Genomic DNA, 22,641 nt, shown 5'->3' with positions numbered 1-22,641 from the left:
GGGTTTACGAAAAAAAATACAAATAAAAAATTATTTCTTTATTTCTCCCCTTCTCCATCCAGACGCTGCACTTTGAAAAGAGACAAACGTCGGAAAAAGACTGTTTTTCCAGCAGCAGAGTTTCATTGGTTTTGGATCCATTTCACTGGGGAACGAATGGAAGAAGGTTCCCAGCAAGTCAGTAGGATGGATGGAGGGAGGGAGGCAGGGAGGGAGGGAGGGAGGGAGGGAGGCAGGCAGGCAGGCAGGCTGGCTGGCTGGCAGAGAAGTGGACACTGCCCTTGGCTTCTCTGAGCAAGAAGAAAAATACAGAGTCCTTTTCCTTCTCTGCCCGCCCCGCCCGTCCCCGAACGGCCACGAACGGCCAAGCCTTATCTATAGGCCTTAGGCTGCAGGGGAGTAGTGTCCCCGGCAAGCGAGGGCGAGGGGCCAGGTGCCGTCCATTTCCGGTCCGGGAGCTGTCCAGGGCATCCTGGGCTGCTTCCCAGCATCCCCTGGCTGCCAGGCTTTCTGGCCAGCCGGCTGGAAGCAGTGCGCAGGAAGGGGCGGGGCATGCAAATACTAGAAAGAGGACAACGTGGGTATGCTAAGTGACGCCTAATGAGGCGACAGCCCAGGAGGACTCTGGGAGCCGGGAGAAGGCCTGTGGCCGGGACCTCCTTTCCACCGGCACATGATGAACTCTTGTGGGAGTCTGAAAAAGAGGCGAAAGGGCGTCCAGCGACGGTGCAAGGGAAGACCCCGGTCCGGGTCAGCCAGGTGGATTTCTTCGGGAGGCGTTAATTCTGGCACCATTCTGGTTATCGCTTCTCGGCCTTTTGGCTAAGATCAAGTGTAGTATCTGTTCTTATCAGTTTAATATCTGATACGTCCTCTATCTGGGGACCATATATTAAATTGATTTTTGGAACAGGGAGATGGAATAGGAGCTTGCTCTGTCCACTCCACGCATCAACCTGGTATTGCAGTACCTCCAGGAATGGTGCACTTCCCCACCCGGGGAAAACAATGCTGTTGAAAAATAGACGAGAAAACGAGAGTAGCGCTCCACTACCAAACCCTGTAAAGTGGCGCTATTGTGTTTGCGTGTGAATAAAAGCAAACTGGTCACCGTGTCTTGCCTTATTTATGTATTTATTTGACTTATTTGCCGCACCCGGGCCGTGCGTTATTTATTTATGAATTTTTCGGGTTTACGAAAAAAAATACAAATAAAAAATTATTTCTTTATTTCTCCCCTTCTCCATCCAGACGCTGCACTTTGAAAAGAGATAAACGTCGGAAAAAGACTGTTTTTCCAGCAGCAGAGTTTCATTGGTTTTGGATCCATTTCACTGGGGAACGAATGGAAGAAGGTTCCCAGCAAGTCAGTAGGATGGATGGATGGAGGGAGGGAGGGAGGGAGGGAGGGAGGGAGGGAGGCAGGCAGGCAGGCTGGCTGGCTGGCAGGCAGAGAAGTGGACACTGCCCTTGGCTTCTCTGAGCAAGAAGAAAAATACAGAGTCCTTTTCCTTCTCTGCCCGCCCCGCCCGTCCCCGAACGGCCACGAACGGCCAAGCCTTATCTATAGGCCTTAGGCTGCAGGGGAGTAGTGTCCCCGGCAAGCGAGGGCGAGGGGCCAGGTGCCGTCCATTTCCGGTCCGGGAGCTGTCCAGGGCATCCTGGGCTGCTTCCCAGCATCCCCTGGCTGCCAGGCTTTCTGGCCAGCCGGCTGGAAGCAGTGCGCAGGAAGGGGCGGGGCATGCAAATACTAGAAAGAGGACAACGTGGGTATGCTAAGTGACGCCTAATGAGGCGACAGCCCAGGAGGACTCTGGGAGCCGGGAGAAGGCCTGTGGCCGGGACCTCCTTTCCACCGGCACATGATGAACTCTTGTGGGAGTCTGAAAAAGAGGCGAAAGGGCGTCCAGCGACGGTGCAAGGGAAGACCCCGGTCCGGGTCAGCCAGGTGGATTTCTTCGGGAGGCGTTAATTCTGGCACCATTCTGGTTATCGCTTCTCGGCCTTTTGGCTAAGATCAAGTGTAGTATCTGTTCTTATCAGTTTAATATCTGATACGTCCTCTATCTGGGGACCATATATTAAATTGATTTTTGGAACAGGGAGATGGAATAGGAGCTTGCTCTGTCCACTCCACGCATCAACCTGGTATTGCAGTACCTCCAGGAATGGTGCACTTCCCCACCCGGGGAAAACAATGCTGTTGAAAAATAGACGAGAAAACGAGAGTAGCGCTCCACTACCAAACCCTGTAAAGTGGCGCTATTGTGTTTGCGTGTGAATAAAAGCAAACTGGTCACCGTGTCTTGCCTTATTTATGTATTTATTTGACTTATTTGCCGCACCCGGGCCGTGCGTTATTTATTTATGAATTTTTCGGGTTTACGAAAAAAAATACAAATAAAAAATTATTTCTTTATTTCTCCCCTTCTCCATCCAGACGCTGCACTTTGAAAAGAGACAAACGTCGGAAAAAGACTGTTTTTCCAGCAGCAGAGTTTCATTGGTTTTGGATCCATTTCACTGGGGAACGAATGGAAGAAGGTTCCCAGCAAGTCAGTAGGATGGATGGAGGGAGGGAGGCAGGGAGGGAGGGAGGGAGGGAGGGAGGCAGGCAGGCAGGCAGGCTGGCTGGCTGGCAGAGAAGTGGACACTGCCCTTGGCTTCTCTGAGCAAGAAGAAAAATACAGAGTCCTTTTCCTTCTCTGCCCGCCCCGCCCGTCCCCGAACGGCCACGAACGGCCAAGCCTTATCTATAGGCCTTAGGCTGCAGGGGAGTAGTGTCCCCGGCAAGCGAGGGCGAGGGGCCAGGTGCCGTCCATTTCCGGTCCGGGAGCTGTCCAGGGCATCCTGGGCTGCTTCCCAGCATCCCCTGGCTGCCAGGCTTTCTGGCCAGCCGGCTGGAAGCAGTGCGCAGGAAGGGGCGGGGCATGCAAATACTAGAAAGAGGACAACGTGGGTATGCTAAGTGACGCCTAATGAGGCGACAGCCCAGGAGGACTCTGGGAGCCGGGAGAAGGCCTGTGGCCGGGACCTCCTTTCCACCGGCACATGATGAACTCTTGTGGGAGTCTGAAAAAGAGGCGAAAGGGCGTCCAGCGACGGTGCAAGGGAAGACCCCGGTCCGGGTCAGCCAGGTGGATTTCTTCGGGAGGCGTTAATTCTGGCACCATTCTGGTTATCGCTTCTCGGCCTTTTGGCTAAGATCAAGTGTAGTATCTGTTCTTATCAGTTTAATATCTGATACGTCCTCTATCTGGGGACCATATATTAAATTGATTTTTGGAACAGGGAGATGGAATAGGAGCTTGCTCTGTCCACTCCACGCATCAACCTGGTATTGCAGTACCTCCAGGAATGGTGCACTTCCCCACCCGGGGAAAACAACAATGCTGTTGAAAAATAGACGAGAAAACGAGAGTAGCGCTCCACTACCAAACCCTGTAAAGTGGCGCTATTGTGTTTGCGTGTGAATAAAAGCAAACTGGTCACCGTGTCTTGCCTTATTTATGTATTTATTTGACTTATTTGCCGCACCCGGGCCGTGCGTTATTTATTTATGAATTTTTCGGGTTTACGAAAAAAAATACAAATAAAAAATTATTTCTTTATTTCTCCCCTTCTCCATCCAGACGCTGCACTTTGAAAAGAGATAAACGTCGGAAAAAGACTGTTTTTCCAGCAGCAGAGTTTCATTGGTTTTGGATCCATTTCACTGGGGAACGAATGGAAGAAGGTTCCCAGCAAGTCAGTAGGATGGATGGATGGAGGGAGGGAGGGAGGGAGGGAGGGAGGGAGGGAGGCAGGCAGGCAGGCTGGCTGGCTGGCAGGCAGAGAAGTGGACACTGCCCTTGGCTTCTCTGAGCAAGAAGAAAAATACAGAGTCCTTTTCCTTCTCTGCCCGCCCCGCCCGTCCCCGAACGGCCACGAACGGCCAAGCCTTATCTATAGGCCTTAGGCTGCAGGGGAGTAGTGTCCCCGGCAAGCGAGGGCGAGGGGCCAGGTGCCGTCCATTTCCGGTCCGGGAGCTGTCCAGGGCATCCTGGGCTGCTTCCCAGCATCCCCTGGCTGCCAGGCTTTCTGGCCAGCCGGCTGGAAGCAGTGCGCAGGAAGGGGCGGGGCATGCAAATACTAGAAAGAGGACAACGTGGGTATGCTAAGTGACGCCTAATGAGGCGACAGCCCAGGAGGACTCTGGGAGCCGGGAGAAGGCCTGTGGCCGGGACCTCCTTTCCACCGGCACATGATGAACTCTTGTGGGAGTCTGAAAAAGAGGCGAAAGGGCGTCCAGCGACGGTGCAAGGGAAGACCCCGGTCCGGGTCAGCCAGGTGGATTTCTTCGGGAGGCGTTAATTCTGGCACCATTCTGGTTATCGCTTCTCGGCCTTTTGGCTAAGATCAAGTGTAGTATCTGTTCTTATCAGTTTAATATCTGATACGTCCTCTATCTGGGGACCATATATTAAATTGATTTTTGGAACAGGGAGATGGAATAGGAGCTTGCTCTGTCCACTCCACGCATCAACCTGGTATTGCAGTACCTCCAGGAATGGTGCACTTCCCCACCCGGGGAAAACAATGCTGTTGAAAAATAGACGAGAAAACGAGAGTAGCGCTCCACTACCAAACCCTGTAAAGTGGCGCTATTGTGTTTGCGTGTGAATAAAAGCAAACTGGTCACCGTGTCTTGCCTTATTTATGTATTTATTTGACTTATTTGCCGCACCCGGGCCGTGCGTTATTTATTTATGAATTTTTCGGGTTTACGAAAAAAAATACAAATAAAAAATTATTTCTTTATTTCTCCCCTTCTCCATCCAGACGCTGCACTTTGAAAAGAGACAAACGTCGGAAAAAGACTGTTTTTCCAGCAGCAGAGTTTCATTGGTTTTGGATCCATTTCACTGGGGAACGAATGGAAGAAGGTTCCCAGCAAGTCAGTAGGATGGATGGAGGGAGGGAGGCAGGGAGGGAGGGAGGGAGGGAGGGAGGCAGGCAGGCAGGCAGGCTGGCTGGCTGGCAGAGAAGTGGACACTGCCCTTGGCTTCTCTGAGCAAGAAGAAAAATACAGAGTCCTTTTCCTTCTCTGCCCGCCCCGCCCGTCCCCGAACGGCCACGAACGGCCAAGCCTTATCTATAGGCCTTAGGCTGCAGGGGAGTAGTGTCCCCGGCAAGCGAGGGCGAGGGGCCAGGTGCCGTCCATTTCCGGTCCGGGAGCTGTCCAGGGCATCCTGGGCTGCTTCCCAGCATCCCCTGGCTGCCAGGCTTTCTGGCCAGCCGGCTGGAAGCAGTGCGCAGGAAGGGGCGGGGCATGCAAATACTAGAAAGAGGACAACGTGGGTATGCTAAGTGACGCCTAATGAGGCGACAGCCCAGGAGGACTCTGGGAGCCGGGAGAAGGCCTGTGGCCGGGACCTCCTTTCCACCGGCACATGATGAACTCTTGTGGGAGTCTGAAAAAGAGGCGAAAGGGCGTCCAGCGACGGTGCAAGGGAAGACCCCGGTCCGGGTCAGCCAGGTGGATTTCTTCGGGAGGCGTTAATTCTGGCACCATTCTGGTTATCGCTTCTCGGCCTTTTGGCTAAGATCAAGTGTAGTATCTGTTCTTATCAGTTTAATATCTGATACGTCCTCTATCTGGGGACCATATATTAAATTGATTTTTGGAACAGGGAGATGGAATAGGAGCTTGCTCTGTCCACTCCACGCATCAACCTGGTATTGCAGTACCTCCAGGAATGGTGCACTTCCCCACCCGGGGAAAACAATGCTGTTGAAAAATAGACGAGAAAACGAGAGTAGCGCTCCACTACCAAACCCTGTAAAGTGGCGCTATTGTGTTTGCGTGTGAATAAAAGCAAACTGGTCACCGTGTCTTGCCTTATTTATGTATTTATTTGACTTATTTGCCGCACCCGGGCCGTGCGTTATTTATTTATGAATTTTTCGGGTTTACGAAAAAAAATACAAATAAAAAATTATTTCTTTATTTCTCCCCTTCTCCATCCAGACGCTGCACTTTGAAAAGAGATAAACGTCGGAAAAAGACTGTTTTTCCAGCAGCAGAGTTTCATTGGTTTTGGATCCATTTCACTGGGGAACGAATGGAAGAAGGTTCCCAGCAAGTCAGTAGGATGGATGGATGGAGGGAGGGAGGGAGGGAGGGAGGGAGGGAGGGAGGCAGGCAGGCAGGCTGGCTGGCTGGCAGGCAGAGAAGTGGACACTGCCCTTGGCTTCTCTGAGCAAGAAGAAAAATACAGAGTCCTTTTCCTTCTCTGCCCGCCCCGCCCGTCCCCGAACGGCCACGAACGGCCAAGCCTTATCTATAGGCCTTAGGCTGCAGGGGAGTAGTGTCCCCGGCAAGCGAGGGCGAGGGGCCAGGTGCCGTCCATTTCCGGTCCGGGAGCTGTCCAGGGCATCCTGGGCTGCTTCCCAGCATCCCCTGGCTGCCAGGCTTTCTGGCCAGCCGGCTGGAAGCAGTGCGCAGGAAGGGGCGGGGCATGCAAATACTAGAAAGAGGACAACGTGGGTATGCTAAGTGACGCCTAATGAGGCGACAGCCCAGGAGGACTCTGGGAGCCGGGAGAAGGCCTGTGGCCGGGACCTCCTTTCCACCGGCACATGATGAACTCTTGTGGGAGTCTGAAAAAGAGGCGAAAGGGCGTCCAGCGACGGTGCAAGGGAAGACCCCGGTCCGGGTCAGCCAGGTGGATTTCTTCGGGAGGCGTTAATTCTGGCACCATTCTGGTTATCGCTTCTCGGCCTTTTGGCTAAGATCAAGTGTAGTATCTGTTCTTATCAGTTTAATATCTGATACGTCCTCTATCTGGGGACCATATATTAAATTGATTTTTGGAACAGGGAGATGGAATAGGAGCTTGCTCTGTCCACTCCACGCATCAACCTGGTATTGCAGTACCTCCAGGAATGGTGCACTTCCCCACCCGGGGAAAACAATGCTGTTGAAAAATAGACGAGAAAACGAGAGTAGCGCTCCACTACCAAACCCTGTAAAGTGGCGCTATTGTGTTTGCGTGTGAATAAAAGCAAACTGGTCACCGTGTCTTGCCTTATTTATGTATTTATTTGACTTATTTGCCGCACCCGGGCCGTGCGTTATTTATTTATGAATTTTTCGGGTTTACGAAAAAAAATACAAATAAAAAATTATTTCTTTATTTCTCCCCTTCTCCATCCAGACGCTGCACTTTGAAAAGAGACAAACGTCGGAAAAAGACTGTTTTTCCAGCAGCAGAGTTTCATTGGTTTTGGATCCATTTCACTGGGGAACGAATGGAAGAAGGTTCCCAGCAAGTCAGTAGGATGGATGGAGGGAGGGAGGCAGGGAGGGAGGGAGGGAGGGAGGGAGGCAGGCAGGCAGGCAGGCTGGCTGGCTGGCAGAGAAGTGGACACTGCCCTTGGCTTCTCTGAGCAAGAAGAAAAATACAGAGTCCTTTTCCTTCTCTGCCCGCCCCGCCCGTCCCCGAACGGCCACGAACGGCCAAGCCTTATCTATAGGCCTTAGGCTGCAGGGGAGTAGTGTCCCCGGCAAGCGAGGGCGAGGGGCCAGGTGCCGTCCATTTCCGGTCCGGGAGCTGTCCAGGGCATCCTGGGCTGCTTCCCAGCATCCCCTGGCTGCCAGGCTTTCTGGCCAGCCGGCTGGAAGCAGTGCGCAGGAAGGGGCGGGGCATGCAAATACTAGAAAGAGGACAACGTGGGTATGCTAAGTGACGCCTAATGAGGCGACAGCCCAGGAGGACTCTGGGAGCCGGGAGAAGGCCTGTGGCCGGGACCTCCTTTCCACCGGCACATGATGAACTCTTGTGGGAGTCTGAAAAAGAGGCGAAAGGGCGTCCAGCGACGGTGCAAGGGAAGACCCCGGTCCGGGTCAGCCAGGTGGATTTCTTCGGGAGGCGTTAATTCTGGCACCATTCTGGTTATCGCTTCTCGGCCTTTTGGCTAAGATCAAGTGTAGTATCTGTTCTTATCAGTTTAATATCTGATACGTCCTCTATCTGGGGACCATATATTAAATTGATTTTTGGAACAGGGAGATGGAATAGGAGCTTGCTCTGTCCACTCCACGCATCAACCTGGTATTGCAGTACCTCCAGGAATGGTGCACTTCCCCACCCGGGGAAAACAACAATGCTGTTGAAAAATAGACGAGAAAACGAGAGTAGCGCTCCACTACCAAACCCTGTAAAGTGGCGCTATTGTGTTTGCGTGTGAATAAAAGCAAACTGGTCACCGTGTCTTGCCTTATTTATGTATTTATTTGACTTATTTGCCGCACCCGGGCCGTGCGTTATTTATTTATGAATTTTTCGGGTTTACGAAAAAAAATACAAATAAAAAATTATTTCTTTATTTCTCCCCTTCTCCATCCAGACGCTGCACTTTGAAAAGAGATAAACGTCGGAAAAAGACTGTTTTTCCAGCAGCAGAGTTTCATTGGTTTTGGATCCATTTCACTGGGGAACGAATGGAAGAAGGTTCCCAGCAAGTCAGTAGGATGGATGGATGGAGGGAGGGAGGGAGGGAGGGAGGGAGGGAGGGAGGCAGGCAGGCAGGCTGGCTGGCTGGCAGGCAGAGAAGTGGACACTGCCCTTGGCTTCTCTGAGCAAGAAGAAAAATACAGAGTCCTTTTCCTTCTCTGCCCGCCCCGCCCGTCCCCGAACGGCCACGAACGGCCAAGCCTTATCTATAGGCCTTAGGCTGCAGGGGAGTAGTGTCCCCGGCAAGCGAGGGCGAGGGGCCAGGTGCCGTCCATTTCCGGTCCGGGAGCTGTCCAGGGCATCCTGGGCTGCTTCCCAGCATCCCCTGGCTGCCAGGCTTTCTGGCCAGCCGGCTGGAAGCAGTGCGCAGGAAGGGGCGGGGCATGCAAATACTAGAAAGAGGACAACGTGGGTATGCTAAGTGACGCCTAATGAGGCGACAGCCCAGGAGGACTCTGGGAGCCGGGAGAAGGCCTGTGGCCGGGACCTCCTTTCCACCGGCACATGATGAACTCTTGCTGGGAGTCTGAAAAAGAGGCGAAAGGGCGTCCAGCGACGGTGCAAGGGAAGACCCCGGTCCGGGTCAGCCAGGTGGATTTCTTCGGGAGGCGTTAATTCTGGCACCATTCTGGTTATCGCTTCTCGGCCTTTTGGCTAAGATCAAGTGTAGTATCTGTTCTTATCAGTTTAATATCTGATACGTCCTCTATCTGGGGACCATATATTAAATTGATTTTTGGAACAGGGAGATGGAATAGGAGCTTGCTCTGTCCACTCCACGCATCAACCTGGTATTGCAGTACCTCCAGGAATGGTGCACTTCCCCACCCGGGGAAAACAATGCTGTTGAAAAATAGACGAGAAAACGAGAGTAGCGCTCCACTACCAAACCCTGTAAAGTGGCGCTATTGTGTTTGCGTGTGAATAAAAGCAAACTGGTCACCGTGTCTTGCCTTATTTATGTATTTATTTGACTTATTTGCCGCACCCGGGCCGTGCGTTATTTATTTATGAATTTTTCGGGTTTACGAAAAAAAATACAAATAAAAAATTATTTCTTTATTTCTCCCCTTCTCCATCCAGACGCTGCACTTTGAAAAGAGACAAACGTCGGAAAAAGACTGTTTTTCCAGCAGCAGAGTTTCATTGGTTTTGGATCCATTTCACTGGGGAACGAATGGAAGAAGGTTCCCAGCAAGTCAGTAGGATGGATGGAGGGAGGGAGGCAGGGAGGGAGGGAGGGAGGGAGGGAGGCAGGCAGGCAGGCAGGCTGGCTGGCTGGCAGAGAAGTGGACACTGCCCTTGGCTTCTCTGAGCAAGAAGAAAAATACAGAGTCCTTTTCCTTCTCTGCCCGCCCCGCCCGTCCCCGAACGGCCACGAACGGCCAAGCCTTATCTATAGGCCTTAGGCTGCAGGGGAGTAGTGTCCCCGGCAAGCGAGGGCGAGGGGCCAGGTGCCGTCCATTTCCGGTCCGGGAGCTGTCCAGGGCATCCTGGGCTGCTTCCCAGCATCCCCTGGCTGCCAGGCTTTCTGGCCAGCCGGCTGGAAGCAGTGCGCAGGAAGGGGCGGGGCATGCAAATACTAGAAAGAGGACAACGTGGGTATGCTAAGTGACGCCTAATGAGGCGACAGCCCAGGAGGACTCTGGGAGCCGGGAGAAGGCCTGTGGCCGGGACCTCCTTTCCACCGGCACATGATGAACTCTTGTGGGAGTCTGAAAAAGAGGCGAAAGGGCGTCCAGCGACGGTGCAAGGGAAGACCCCGGTCCGGGTCAGCCAGGTGGATTTCTTCGGGAGGCGTTAATTCTGGCACCATTCTGGTTATCGCTTCTCGGCCTTTTGGCTAAGATCAAGTGTAGTATCTGTTCTTATCAGTTTAATATCTGATACGTCCTCTATCTGGGGACCATATATTAAATTGATTTTTGGAACAGGGAGATGGAATAGGAGCTTGCTCTGTCCACTCCACGCATCAACCTGGTATTGCAGTACCTCCAGGAATGGTGCACTTCCCCACCCGGGGAAAACAACAATGCTGTTGAAAAATAGACGAGAAAACGAGAGTAGCGCTCCACTACCAAACCCTGTAAAGTGGCGCTATTGTGTTTGCGTGTGAATAAAAGCAAACTGGTCACCGTGTCTTGCCTTATTTATGTATTTATTTGACTTATTTGCCGCACCCGGGCCGTGCGTTATTTATTTATGAATTTTTCGGGTTTACGAAAAAAAATACAAATAAAAAATTATTTCTTTATTTCTCCCCTTCTCCATCCAGACGCTGCACTTTGAAAAGAGATAAACGTCGGAAAAAGACTGTTTTTCCAGCAGCAGAGTTTCATTGGTTTTGGATCCATTTCACTGGGGAACGAATGGAAGAAGGTTCCCAGCAAGTCAGTAGGATGGATGGATGGAGGGAGGGAGGGAGGGAGGGAGGGAGGGAGGCAGGCAGGCAGGCTGGCTGGCTGGCAGGCAGAGAAGTGGACACTGCCCTTGGCTTCTCTGAGCAAGAAGAAAAATACAGAGTCCTTTTCCTTCTCTGCCCGCCCCGCCCGTCCCCGAACGGCCACGAACGGCCAAGCCTTATCTATAGGCCTTAGGCTGCAGGGGAGTAGTGTCCCCGGCAAGCGAGGGCGAGGGGCCAGGTGCCGTCCATTTCCGGTCCGGGAGCTGTCCAGGGCATCCTGGGCTGCTTCCCAGCATCCCCTGGCTGCCAGGCTTTCTGGCCAGCCGGCTGGAAGCAGTGCGCAGGAAGGGGCGGGGCATGCAAATACTAGAAAGAGGACAACGTGGGTATGCTAAGTGACGCCTAATGAGGCGACAGCCCAGGAGGACTCTGGGAGCCGGGAGAAGGCCTGTGGCCGGGACCTCCTTTCCACCGGCACATGATGAACTCTTGCTGGGAGTCTGAAAAAGAGGCGAAAGGGCGTCCAGCGACGGTGCAAGGGAAGACCCCGGTCCGGGTCAGCCAGGTGGATTTCTTCGGGAGGCGTTAATTCTGGCACCATTCTGGTTATCGCTTCTCGGCCTTTTGGCTAAGATCAAGTGTAGTATCTGTTCTTATCAGTTTAATATCTGATACGTCCTCTATCTGGGGACCATATATTAAATTGATTTTTGGAACAGGGAGATGGAATAGGAGCTTGCTCTGTCCACTCCACGCATCAACCTGGTATTGCAGTACCTCCAGGAATGGTGCACTTCCCCACCCGGGGAAAACAACAATGCTGTTGAAAAATAGACGAGAAAACGAGAGTAGCGCTCCACTACCAAACCCTGTAAAGTGGCGCTATTGTGTTTGCGTGTGAATAAAAGCAAACTGGTCACCGTGTCTTGCCTTATTTATGTATTTATTTGACTTATTTGCCGCACCCGGGCCGTGCGTTATTTATTTATGAATTTTTCGGGTTTACGAAAAAAAATACAAATAAAAAATTATTTCTTTATTTCTCCCCTTCTCCATCCAGACGCTGCACTTTGAAAAGAGATAAACGTCGGAAAAAGACTGTTTTTCCAGCAGCAGAGTTTCATTGGTTTTGGATCCATTTCACTGGGGAACGAATGGAAGAAGGTTCCCAGCAAGTCAGTAGGATGGATGGATGGAGGGAGGGAGGGAGGGAGGGAGGGAGGGAGGCAGGCAGGCAGGCTGGCTGGCTGGCAGGCAGAGAAGTGGACACTGCCCTTGGCTTCTCTGAGCAAGAAGAAAAATACAGAGTCCTTTTCCTTCTCTGCCCGCCCCGCCCGTCCCCGAACGGCCACGAACGGCCAAGCCTTATCTATAGGCCTTAGGCTGCAGGGGAGTAGTGTCCCCGGCAAGCGAGGGCGAGGGGCCAGGTGCCGTCCATTTCCGGTCCGGGAGCTGTCCAGGGCATCCTGGGCTGCTTCCCAGCATCCCCTGGCTGCCAGGCTTTCTGGCCAGCCGGCTGGAAGCAGTGCGCAGGAAGGGGCGGGGCATGCAAATACTAGAAAGAGGACAACGTGGGTATGCTAAGTGACGCCTAATGAGGCGACAGCCCAGGAGGACTCTGGGAGCCGGGAGAAGGCCTGTGGCCGGGACCTCCTTTCCACCGGCACATGATGAACTCTTGCTGGGAGTCTGAAAAAGAGGCGAAAGGGCGTCCAGCGACGGTGCAAGGGAAGACCCCGGTCCGGGTCAGCCAGGTGGATTTCTTCGGGAGGCGTTAATTCTGGCACCATTCTGGTTATCGCTTCTCGGCCTTTTGGCTAAGATCAAGTGTAGTATCTGTTCTTATCAGTTTAATATCTGATACGTCCTCTATCTGGGGACCATATATTAAATTGATTTTTGGAACAGGGAGATGGAATAGGAGCTTGCTCTGTCCACTCCACGCATCAACCTGGTATTGCAGTACCTCCAGGAATGGTGCACTTCCCCACCCGGGGAAAACAATGCTGTTGAAAAATAGACGAGAAAACGAGAGTAGCGCTCCACTACCAAACCCTGTAAAGTGGCGCTATTGTGTTTGCGTGTGAATAAAAGCAAACTGGTCACCGTGTCTTGCCTTATTTATGTATTTATTTGACTTATTTGCCGCACCCGGGCCGTGCGTTATTTATTTATGAATTTTTCGGGTTTACGAAAAAAAATACAAATAAAAAATTATTTCTTTATTTCTCCCCTTCTCCATCCAGACGCTGCACTTTGAAAAGAGACAAACGTCGGAAAAAGACTGTTTTTCCAGCAGCAGAGTTTCATTGGTTTTGGATCCATTTCACTGGGGAACGAATGGAAGAAGGTTCCCAGCAAGTCAGTAGGATGGATGGAGGGAGGGAGGCAGGGAGGGAGGGAGGGAGGGAGGGAGGCAGGCAGGCAGGCAGGCTGGCTGGCTGGCAGAGAAGTGGACACTGCCCTTGGCTTCTCTGAGCAAGAAGAAAAATACAGAGTCCTTTTCCTTCTCTGCCCGCCCCGCCCGTCCCCGAACGGCCACGAACGGCCAAGCCTTATCTATAGGCCTTAGGCTGCAGGGGAGTAGTGTCCCCGGCAAGCGAGGGCGAGGGGCCAGGTGCCGTCCATTTCCGGTCCGGGAGCTGTCCAGGGCATCCTGGGCTGCTTCCCAGCATCCCCTGGCTGCCAGGCTTTCTGGCCAGCCGGCTGGAAGCAGTGCGCAGGAAGGGGCGGGGCATGCAAATACTAGAAAGAGGACAACGTGGGTATGCTAAGTGACGCCTAATGAGGCGACAGCCCAGGAGGACTCTGGGAGCCGGGAGAAGGCCTGTGGCCGGGACCTCCTTTCCACCGGCACATGATGAACTCTTGCTGGGAGTCTGAAAAAGAGGCGAAAGGGCGTCCAGCGACGGTGCAAGGGAAGACCCCGGTCCGGGTCAGCCAGGTGGATTTCTTCGGGAGGCGTTAATTCTGGCACCATTCTGGTTATCGCTTCTCGGCCTTTTGGCTAAGATCAAGTGTAGTATCTGTTCTTATCAGTTTAATATCTGATACGTCCTCTATCTGGGGACCATATATTAAATTGATTTTTGGAACAGGGAGATGGAATAGGAGCTTGCTCTGTCCACTCCACGCATCAACCTGGTATTGCAGTACCTCCAGGAATGGTGCACTTCCCCACCCGGGGAAAACAATGCTGTTGAAAAATAGACGAGAAAACGAGAGTAGCGCTCCACTACCAAACCCTGTAAAGTGGCGCTATTGTGTTTGCGTGTGAATAAAAGCAAACTGGTCACCGTGTCTTGCCTTATTTATGTATTTATTTGACTTATTTGCCGCACCCGGGCCGTGCGTTATTTATTTATGAATTTTTCGGGTTTACGAAAAAAAATACAAATAAAAAATTATTTCTTTATTTCTCCCCTTCTCCATCCAGACGCTGCACTTTGAAAAGAGACAAACGTCGGAAAAAGACTGTTTTTCCAGCAGCAGAGTTTCATTGGTTTTGGATCCATTTCACTGGGGAACGAATGGAAGAAGGTTCCCAGCAAGTCAGTAGGATGGATGGAGGGAGGGAGGGAGGGAGGGAGGGAGGGAGGGAGGGAGGGAGGCAGGCAGGCAGGCAGGCTGGCTGGCTGGCAGGCAGAGAAGTGGACACTGCCCTTGGCTTCTCTGAGCAAGAAGAAAAATACAGAGTCCTTTTCCTTCTCTGCCCGCCCCGCCCGTCCCCGAACGGCCACGAACGGCCAAGCCTTATCTATAGGCCTTAGGCTGCAGGGGAGTAGTGTCCCCGGCAAGCGAGGGCGAGGGGCCAGGTGCCGTCCATTTCCGGTCCGGGAGCTGTCCAGGGCATCCTGGGCTGCTTCCCAGCATCCCCTGGCTGCCAGGCTTTCTGGCCAGCCGGCTGGAAGCAGTGCGCAGGAAGGGGCGGGGCATGCAAATACTAGAAAGAGGACAACGTGGGTATGCTAAGTGACGCCTAATGAGGCGACAGCCCAGGAGGACTCTGGGAGCCGGGAGAAGGCCTGTGGCCGGGACCTCCTTTCCACCGGCACATGATGAACTCTTGTGGGAGTCTGAAAAAGAGGCGAAAGGGCGTCCAGCGACGGTGCAAGGGAAGACCCCGGTCCGGGTCAGCCAGGTGGATTTCTTCGGGAGGCGTTAATTCTGGCACCATTCTGGTTATCGCTTCTCGGCCTTTTGGCTAAGATCAAGTGTAGTATCTGTTCTTATCAGTTTAATATCTGATACGTCCTCTATCTGGGGACCATATATTAAATTGATTTTTGGAACAGGGAGATGGAATAGGAGCTTGCTCTGTCCACTCCACGCATCAACCTGGTATTGCAGTACCTCCAGGAATGGTGCACTTCCCCACCCGGGGAAAACAATGCTGTTGAAAAATAGACGAGAAAACGAGAGTAGCGCTCCACTACCAAACCCTGTAAAGTGGCGCTATTGTGTTTGCGTGTGAATAAAAGCAAACTGGTCACCGTGTCTTGCCTTATTTATGTATTTATTTGACTTATTTGCCGCACCCGGGCCGTGCGTTATTTATTTATGAATTTTTCGGGTTTACGAAAAAAAATACAAATAAAAAATTATTTCTTTATTTCTCCCCTTCTCCATCCAGACGCTGCACTTTGAAAAGAGACAAACGTCGGAAAAAGACTGTTTTTCCAGCAGCAGAGTTTCATTGGTTTTGGATCCATTTCACTGGGGAACGAATGGAAGAAGGTTCCCAGCAAGTCAGTAGGATGGATGGAGGGAGGGAGGCAGGGAGGGAGGGAGGGAGGCAGGCAGGCAGGCAGGCTGGCTGGCTGGCAGAGAAGTGGACACTGCCCTTGGCTTCTCTGAGCAAGAAGAAAAATACAGAGTCCTTTTCCTTCTCTGCCCGCCCCGCCCGTCCCCGAACGGCCACGAACGGCCAAGCCTTATCTATAGGCCTTAGGCTGCAGGGGAGTAGTGTCCCCGGCAAGCGAGGGCGAGGGGCCAGGTGCCGTCCATTTCCGGTCCGGGAGCTGTCCAGGGCATCCTGGGCTGCTTCCCAGCATCCCCTGGCTGCCAGGCTTTCTGGCCAGCCGGCTGGAAGCAGTGCGCAGGAAGGGGCGGGGCATGCAAATACTAGAAAGAGGACAACGTGGGTATGCTAAGTGACGCCTAATGAGGCGACAGCCCAGGAGGACTCTGGGAGCCGGGAGAAGGCCTGTGGCCGGGACCTCCTTTCCACCGGCACATGATGAACTCTTGTGGGAGTCTGAAAAAGAGGCGAAAGGGCGTCCAGCGACGGTGCAAGGGAAGACCCCGGTCCGGGTCAGCCAGGTGGATTTCTTCGGGAGGCGTTAATTCTGGCACCATTCTGGTTATCGCTTCTCGGCCTTTTGGCTAAGATCAAGTGTAGTATCTGTTCTTATCAGTTTAATATCTGATACGTCCTCTATCTGGGGACCATATATTAAATTGATTTTTGGAACAGGGAGATGGAATAGGAGCTTGCTCTGTCCACTCCACGCATCAACCTGGTATTGCAGTACCTCCAGGAATGGTGCACTTCCCCACCCGGGGAAAACAACAATGCTGTTGAAAAATAGACGAGAAAACGAGAGTAGCGCTCCACTACCAAACCCTGTAAAGTGGCGCTATTGTGTTTGCGTGTGAATAAAAGCAAACTGGTCACCGTGTCTTGCCTTATTTATGTATTTATTTGACTTATTTGCCGCACCCGGGCCGTGCGTTATTTATTTATGAATTTTTCGGGTTTACGAAAAAAAATACAAATAAAAAATTATTTCTTTATTTCTCCCCTTCTCCATCCAGACGCTGCACTTTGAAAAGAGATAAACGTCGGAAAAAGACTGTTTTTCCAGCAGCAGAGTTTCATTGGTTTTGGATCCATTTCACTGGGGAACGAATGGAAGAAGGTTCCCAGCAAGTCAGTAGGATGGATGGATGGAGGGAGGGAGGGAGGGAGGGAGGGAGGGAGGCAGGCAGGCAGGCTGGCTGGCTGGCAGGCAGAGAAGTGGACACTGCCCTTGGCTTCTCTGAGCAAGAAGAAAAATACAGAGTCCTTTTCCTTCTCTGCCCGCCCCGCCCGTCCCCGAACGGCCACGAACGGCCAAGCCTTATCTATAGGCCTTAGGCTGCAGGGGAGTAGTGTCCCCGGCAAGCGAGGGCGAGGGGCCAGGTGCCGTCCATTTCCGGTCCGGGAGCTGTCCAGGGCATCCTGGGCTGCTTCCCAGCATCCCCTGGCTGCCAGGCTTTCTGGCCAGCCGGCTGGAAGCAGTGCGCAGGAAGGGGCGGGGCATGCAAATACTAGAAAGAGGACAACGTGGGTATGCTAAGTGACGCCTAATGAGGCGACAGCCCAGGAGGACTCTGGGAGCCGGGAGAAGGCCTGTGGCCGGGACCTCCTTTCCACCGGCACATGATGAACTCTTGCTGGGAGTCTGAAAAAGAGGCGAAAGGGCGTCCAGCGACGGTGCAAGGGAAGACCCCGGTCCGGGTCAGCCAGGTGGATTTCTTCGGGAGGCGTTAATTCTGGCACCATTCTGGTTATCGCTTCTCGGCCTTTTGGCTAAGATCAAGTGTAGTATCTGTTCTTATCAGTTTAATATCTGATACGTCCTCTATCTGGGGACCATATATTAAATTGATTTTTGGAACAGGGAGATGGAATAGGAGCTTGCTCTGTCCACTCCACGCATCAACCTGGTATTGCAGTACCTCCAGGAATGGTGCACTTCCCCACCCGGGGAAAACAACAATGCTGTTGAAAAATAGACGAGAAAACGAGAGTAGCGCTCCACTACCAAACCCTGTAAAGTGGCGCTATTGTGTTTGCGTGTGAATAAAAGCAAACTGGTCACCGTGTCTTGCCTTATTTATGTATTTATTTGACTTATTTGCCGCACCCGGGCCGTGCGTTATTTATTTATGAATTTTTCGGGTTTACGAAAAAAAATACAAATAAAAAATTATTTCTTTATTTCTCCCCTTCTCCATCCAGACGCTGCACTTTGAAAAGAGATAAACGTCGGAAAAAGACTGTTTTTCCAGCAGCAGAGTTTCATTGGTTTTGGATCCATTTCACTGGGGAACGAATGGAAGAAGGTTCCCAGCAAGTCAGTAGGATGGATGGATGGAGGGAGGGAGGGAGGGAGGGAGGGAGGGAGGCAGGCAGGCAGGCTGGCTGGCTGGCAGGCAGAGAAGTGGACACTGCCCTTGGCTTCTCTGAGCAAGAAGAAAAATACAGAGTCCTTTTCCTTCTCTGCCCGCCCCGCCCGTCCCCGAACGGCCACGAACGGCCAAGCCTTATCTATAGGCCTTAGGCTGCAGGGGAGTAGTGTCCCCGGCAAGCGAGGGCGAGGGGCCAGGTGCCGTCCATTTCCGGTCCGGGAGCTGTCCAGGGCATCCTGGGCTGCTTCCCAGCATCCCCTGGCTGCCAGGCTTTCTGGCCAGCCGGCTGGAAGCAGTGCGCAGGAAGGGGCGGGGCATGCAAATACTAGAAAGAGGACAACGTGGGTATGCTAAGTGACGCCTAATGAGGCGACAGCCCAGGAGGACTCTGGGAGCCGGGAGAAGGCCTGTGGCCGGGACCTCCTTTCCACCGGCACATGATGAACTCTTGCTGGGAGTCTGAAAAAGAGGCGAAAGGGCGTCCAGCGACGGTGCAAGGGAAGACCCCGGTCCGGGTCAGCCAGGTGGATTTCTTCGGGAGGCGTTAATTCTGGCACCATTCTGGTTATCGCTTCTCGGCCTTTTGGCTAAGATCAAGTGTAGTATCTGTTCTTATCAGTTTAATATCTGATACGTCCTCTATCTGGGGACCATATATTAAATTGATTTTTGGAACAGGGAGATGGAATAGGAGCTTGCTCTGTCCACTCCACGCATCAACCTGGTATTGCAGTACCTCCAGGAATGGTGCACTTCCCCACCCGGGGAAAACAATGCTGTTGAAAAATAGACGAGAAAACGAGAGTAGCGCTCCACTACCAAACCCTGTAAAGTGGCGCTATTGTGTTTGCGTGTGAATAAAAGCAAACTGGTCACCGTGTCTTGCCTTATTTATGTATTTATTTGACTTATTTGCCGCACCCGGGCCGTGCGTTATTTATTTATGAATTTTTCGGGTTTACGAAAAAAAATACAAATAAAAAATTATTTCTTTATTTCTCCCCTTCTCCATCCAGACGCTGCACTTTGAAAAGAGACAAACGTCGGAAAAAGACTGTTTTTCCAGCAGCAGAGTTTCATTGGTTTTGGATCCATTTCACTGGGGAACGAATGGAAGAAGGTTCCCAGCAAGTCAGTAGGATGGATGGAGGGAGGGAGGCAGGGAGGGAGGGAGGGAGGGAGGGAGGCAGGCAGGCAGGCAGGCTGGCTGGCTGGCAGAGAAGTGGACACTGCCCTTGGCTTCTCTGAGCAAGAAGAAAAATACAGAGTCCTTTTCCTTCTCTGCCCGCCCCGCCCGTCCCCGAACGGCCACGAACGGCCAAGCCTTATCTATAGGCCTTAGGCTGCAGGGGAGTAGTGTCCCCGGCAAGCGAGGGCGAGGGGCCAGGTGCCGTCCATTTCCGGTCCGGGAGCTGTCCAGGGCATCCTGGGCTGCTTCCCAGCATCCCCTGGCTGCCAGGCTTTCTGGCCAGCCGGCTGGAAGCAGTGCGCAGGAAGGGGCGGGGCATGCAAATACTAGAAAGAGGACAACGTGGGTATGCTAAGTGACGCCTAATGAGGCGACAGCCCAGGAGGACTCTGGGAGCCGGGAGAAGGCCTGTGGCCGGGACCTCCTTTCCACCGGCACATGATGAACTCTTGCTGGGAGTCTGAAAAAGAGGCGAAAGGGCGTCCAGCGACGGTGCAAGGGAAGACCCCGGTCCGGGTCAGCCAGGTGGATTTCTTCGGGAGGCGTTAATTCTGGCACCATTCTGGTTATCGCTTCTCGGCCTTTTGGCTAAGATCAAGTGTAGTATCTGTTCTTATCAGTTTAATATCTGATACGTCCTCTATCTGGGGACCATATATTAAATTGATTTTTGGAACAGGGAGATGGAATAGGAGCTTGCTCTGTCCACTCCACGCATCAACCTGGTATTGCAGTACCTCCAGGAATGGTGCACTTCCCCACCCGGGGAAAACAATGCTGTTGAAAAATAGACGAGAAAACGAGAGTAGCGCTCCACTACCAAACCCTGTAAAGTGGCGCTATTGTGTTTGCGTGTGAATAAAAGCAAACTGGTCACCGTGTCTTGCCTTATTTATGTATTTATTTGACTTATTTGCCGCACCCGGGCCGTGCGTTATTTATTTATGAATTTTTCGGGTTTACGAAAAAAAATACAAATAAAAAATTATTTCTTTATTTCTCCCCTTCTCCATCCAGACGCTGCACTTTGAAAAGAGACAAACGTCGGAAAAAGACTGTTTTTCCAGCAGCAGAGTTTCATTGGTTTTGGATCCATTTCACTGGGGAACGAATGGAAGAAGGTTCCCAGCAAGTCAGTAGGATGGATGGAGGGAGGGAGGGAGGGAGGGAGGGAGGGAGGGAGGGAGGGAGGGAGGCAGGCAGGCAGGCAGGCTGGCTGGCTGGCAGGCAGAGAAGTGGACACTGCCCTTGGCTTCTCTGAGCAAGAAGAAAAATACAGAGTCCTTTTCCTTCTCTGCCCGCCCCGCCCGTCCCCGAACGGCCACGAACGGCCAAGCCTTATCTATAGGCCTTAGGCTGCAGGGGAGTAGTGTCCCCGGCAAGCGAGGGCGAGGGGCCAGGTGCCGTCCATTTCCGGTCCGGGAGCTGTCCAGGGCATCCTGGGCTGCTTCCCAGCATCCCCTGGCTGCCAGGCTTTCTGGCCAGCCGGCTGGAAGCAGTGCGCAGGAAGGGGCGGGGCATGCAAATACTAGAAAGAGGACAACGTGGGTATGCTAAGTGACGCCTAATGAGGCGACAGCCCAGGAGGACTCTGGGAGCCGGGAGAAGGCCTGTGGCCGGGACCTCCTTTCCACCGGCACATGATGAACTCTTGTGGGAGTCTGAAAAAGAGGCGAAAGGGCGTCCAGCGACGGTGCAAGGGAAGACCCCGGTCCGGGTCAGCCAGGTGGATTTCTTCGGGAGGCGTTAATTCTGGCACCATTCTGGTTATCGCTTCTCGGCCTTTTGGCTAAGATCAAGTGTAGTATCTGTTCTTATCAGTTTAATATCTGATACGTCCTCTATCTGGGGACCATATATTAAATTGATTTTTGGAACAGGGAGATGGAATAGGAGCTTGCTCTGTCCACTCCACGCATCAACCTGGTATTGCAGTACCTCCAGGAATGGTGCACTTCCCCACCCGGGGAAAACAATGCTGTTGAAAAATAGACGAGAAAACGAGAGTAGCGCTCCACTACCAAACCCTGTAAAGTGGCGCTATTGTGTTTGCGTGTGAATAAAAGCAAACTGGTCACCGTGTCTTGCCTTATTTATGTATTTATTTGACTTATTTGCCGCACCCGGGCCGTGCGTTATTTATTTATGAATTTTTCGGGTTTACGAAAAAAAATACAAATAAAAAATTATTTCTTTATTTCTCCCCTTCTCCATCCAGACGCTGCACTTTGAAAAGAGACAAACGTCGGAAAAAGACTGTTTTTCCAGCAGCAGAGTTTCATTGGTTTTGGATCCATTTCACTGGGGAACGAATGGAAGAAGGTTCCCAGCAAGTCAGTAGGATGGATGGAGGGAGGGAGGCAGGGAGGGAGGGAGGGAGGCAGGCAGGCAGGCAGGCTGGCTGGCTGGCAGAGAAGTGGACACTGCCCTTGGCTTCTCTGAGCAAGAAGAAAAATACAGAGTCCTTTTCCTTCTCTGCCCGCCCCGCCCGTCCCCGAACGGCCACGAACGGCCAAGCCTTATCTATAGGCCTTAGGCTGCAGGGGAGTAGTGTCCCCGGCAAGCGAGGGCGAGGGGCCAGGTGCCGTCCATTTCCGGTCCGGGAGCTGTCCAGGGCATCCTGGGCTGCTTCCCAGCATCCCCTGGCTGCCAGGCTTTCTGGCCAGCCGGCTGGAAGCAGTGCGCAGGAAGGGGCGGGGCATGCAAATACTAGAAAGAGGACAACGTGGGTATGCTAAGTGACGCCTAATGAGGCGACAGCCCAGGAGGACTCTGGGAGCCGGGAGAAGGCCTGTGGCCGGGACCTCCTTTCCACCGGCACATGATGAACTCTTGTGGGAGTCTGAAAAAGAGGCGAAAGGGCGTCCAGCGACGGTGCAAGGGAAGACCCCGGTCCGGGTCAGCCAGGTGGATTTCTTCGGGAGGCGTTAATTCTGGCACCATTCTGGTTATCGCTTCTCGGCCTTTTGGCTAAGATCAAGTGTAGTATCTGTTCTTATCAGTTTAATATCTGATACGTCCTCTATCTGGGGACCATATATTAAATTGATTTTTGGAACAGGGAGATGGAATAGGAGCTTGCTCTGTCCACTCCACGCATCAACCTGGTATTGCAGTACCTCCAGGAATGGTGCACTTCCCCACCCGGGGAAAACAACAATGCTGTTGAAAAATAGACGAGAAAACGAGAGTAGCGCTCCACTACCAAACCCTGTAAAGTGGCGCTATTGTGTTTGCGTGTGAATAAAAGCAAACTGGTCACCGTGTCTTGCCTTATTTATGTATTTATTTGACTTATTTGCCGCACCCGGGCCGTGCGTTATTTATTTATGAATTTTTCGGGTTTACGAAAAAAAATACAAATAAAAAATTAT

General features: G+C 52.4%; 19 non-coding genes across 19 annotated transcripts; all 19 read left to right on the top strand.

Annotated features, from left to right (window-relative positions):
• The first annotated feature begins 802 nt into the window (after window positions 1–802).
• LOC144765461 (U2 spliceosomal RNA) lies at window positions 803–993 on the top strand. The gene has a single exon (XR_013597444.1). It is a non-coding gene; the product is annotated as a U2 spliceosomal RNA (small nuclear RNA).
• A 998-nt stretch (window positions 994–1,991) lies between these two features.
• Window positions 1,992–2,182, top strand: LOC144765449 (U2 spliceosomal RNA). The gene has a single exon (XR_013597437.1). It is a non-coding gene; the product is annotated as a U2 spliceosomal RNA (small nuclear RNA).
• A 998-nt stretch (window positions 2,183–3,180) lies between these two features.
• LOC144765438 (U2 spliceosomal RNA) lies at window positions 3,181–3,371 on the top strand. The gene has a single exon (XR_013597427.1). It is a non-coding gene; the product is annotated as a U2 spliceosomal RNA (small nuclear RNA).
• A 1,001-nt stretch (window positions 3,372–4,372) lies between these two features.
• Window positions 4,373–4,563, top strand: LOC144765427 (U2 spliceosomal RNA). Its single transcript, XR_013597416.1, has one exon. It is a non-coding gene; the product is annotated as a U2 spliceosomal RNA (small nuclear RNA).
• Window positions 4,564–5,561: 998 nt separating this feature from the next.
• On the top strand, window positions 5,562–5,752 carry LOC144765415 (U2 spliceosomal RNA). The gene has a single exon (XR_013597405.1). It is a non-coding gene; the product is annotated as a U2 spliceosomal RNA (small nuclear RNA).
• Window positions 5,753–6,750: 998 nt separating this feature from the next.
• LOC144765403 (U2 spliceosomal RNA) lies at window positions 6,751–6,941 on the top strand. Its single transcript, XR_013597394.1, has one exon. It is a non-coding gene; the product is annotated as a U2 spliceosomal RNA (small nuclear RNA).
• A 998-nt stretch (window positions 6,942–7,939) lies between these two features.
• Window positions 7,940–8,130, top strand: LOC144765392 (U2 spliceosomal RNA). The gene has a single exon (XR_013597385.1). It is a non-coding gene; the product is annotated as a U2 spliceosomal RNA (small nuclear RNA).
• A 1,002-nt stretch (window positions 8,131–9,132) lies between these two features.
• On the top strand, window positions 9,133–9,323 carry LOC144765380 (U2 spliceosomal RNA). The gene has a single exon (XR_013597379.1). It is a non-coding gene; the product is annotated as a U2 spliceosomal RNA (small nuclear RNA).
• A 998-nt stretch (window positions 9,324–10,321) lies between these two features.
• On the top strand, window positions 10,322–10,512 carry LOC144765368 (U2 spliceosomal RNA). The gene has a single exon (XR_013597368.1). It is a non-coding gene; the product is annotated as a U2 spliceosomal RNA (small nuclear RNA).
• A 998-nt stretch (window positions 10,513–11,510) lies between these two features.
• LOC144765356 (U2 spliceosomal RNA) lies at window positions 11,511–11,701 on the top strand. Its single transcript, XR_013597357.1, has one exon. It is a non-coding gene; the product is annotated as a U2 spliceosomal RNA (small nuclear RNA).
• Window positions 11,702–12,699: 998 nt separating this feature from the next.
• On the top strand, window positions 12,700–12,890 carry LOC144765345 (U2 spliceosomal RNA). Its single transcript, XR_013597346.1, has one exon. It is a non-coding gene; the product is annotated as a U2 spliceosomal RNA (small nuclear RNA).
• Window positions 12,891–13,889: 999 nt separating this feature from the next.
• LOC144765334 (U2 spliceosomal RNA) lies at window positions 13,890–14,080 on the top strand. Its single transcript, XR_013597335.1, has one exon. It is a non-coding gene; the product is annotated as a U2 spliceosomal RNA (small nuclear RNA).
• A 1,006-nt stretch (window positions 14,081–15,086) lies between these two features.
• On the top strand, window positions 15,087–15,277 carry LOC144765322 (U2 spliceosomal RNA). Its single transcript, XR_013597324.1, has one exon. It is a non-coding gene; the product is annotated as a U2 spliceosomal RNA (small nuclear RNA).
• A 990-nt stretch (window positions 15,278–16,267) lies between these two features.
• LOC144765311 (U2 spliceosomal RNA) lies at window positions 16,268–16,458 on the top strand. The gene has a single exon (XR_013597313.1). It is a non-coding gene; the product is annotated as a U2 spliceosomal RNA (small nuclear RNA).
• A 998-nt stretch (window positions 16,459–17,456) lies between these two features.
• LOC144765299 (U2 spliceosomal RNA) lies at window positions 17,457–17,647 on the top strand. The gene has a single exon (XR_013597302.1). It is a non-coding gene; the product is annotated as a U2 spliceosomal RNA (small nuclear RNA).
• A 998-nt stretch (window positions 17,648–18,645) lies between these two features.
• Window positions 18,646–18,836, top strand: LOC144765288 (U2 spliceosomal RNA). The gene has a single exon (XR_013597291.1). It is a non-coding gene; the product is annotated as a U2 spliceosomal RNA (small nuclear RNA).
• A 999-nt stretch (window positions 18,837–19,835) lies between these two features.
• On the top strand, window positions 19,836–20,026 carry LOC144765277 (U2 spliceosomal RNA). The gene has a single exon (XR_013597280.1). It is a non-coding gene; the product is annotated as a U2 spliceosomal RNA (small nuclear RNA).
• A 1,010-nt stretch (window positions 20,027–21,036) lies between these two features.
• LOC144765266 (U2 spliceosomal RNA) lies at window positions 21,037–21,227 on the top strand. The gene has a single exon (XR_013597269.1). It is a non-coding gene; the product is annotated as a U2 spliceosomal RNA (small nuclear RNA).
• A 990-nt stretch (window positions 21,228–22,217) lies between these two features.
• On the top strand, window positions 22,218–22,408 carry LOC144765254 (U2 spliceosomal RNA). The gene has a single exon (XR_013597258.1). It is a non-coding gene; the product is annotated as a U2 spliceosomal RNA (small nuclear RNA).
• The last annotated feature ends 233 nt before the right edge of the window (window positions 22,409–22,641 follow it).

Source organism: Lissotriton helveticus, chromosome 6, assembly GCF_964261635.1.
Source record: "Lissotriton helveticus chromosome 6, aLisHel1.1, whole genome shotgun sequence".
Lineage (NCBI taxonomy): Eukaryota > Metazoa > Chordata > Amphibia > Caudata > Salamandridae > Lissotriton > Lissotriton helveticus.
Note: the sequence above shows the minus strand (reverse complement) of the source record. Positions and strands in the feature narration are given on the sequence as shown.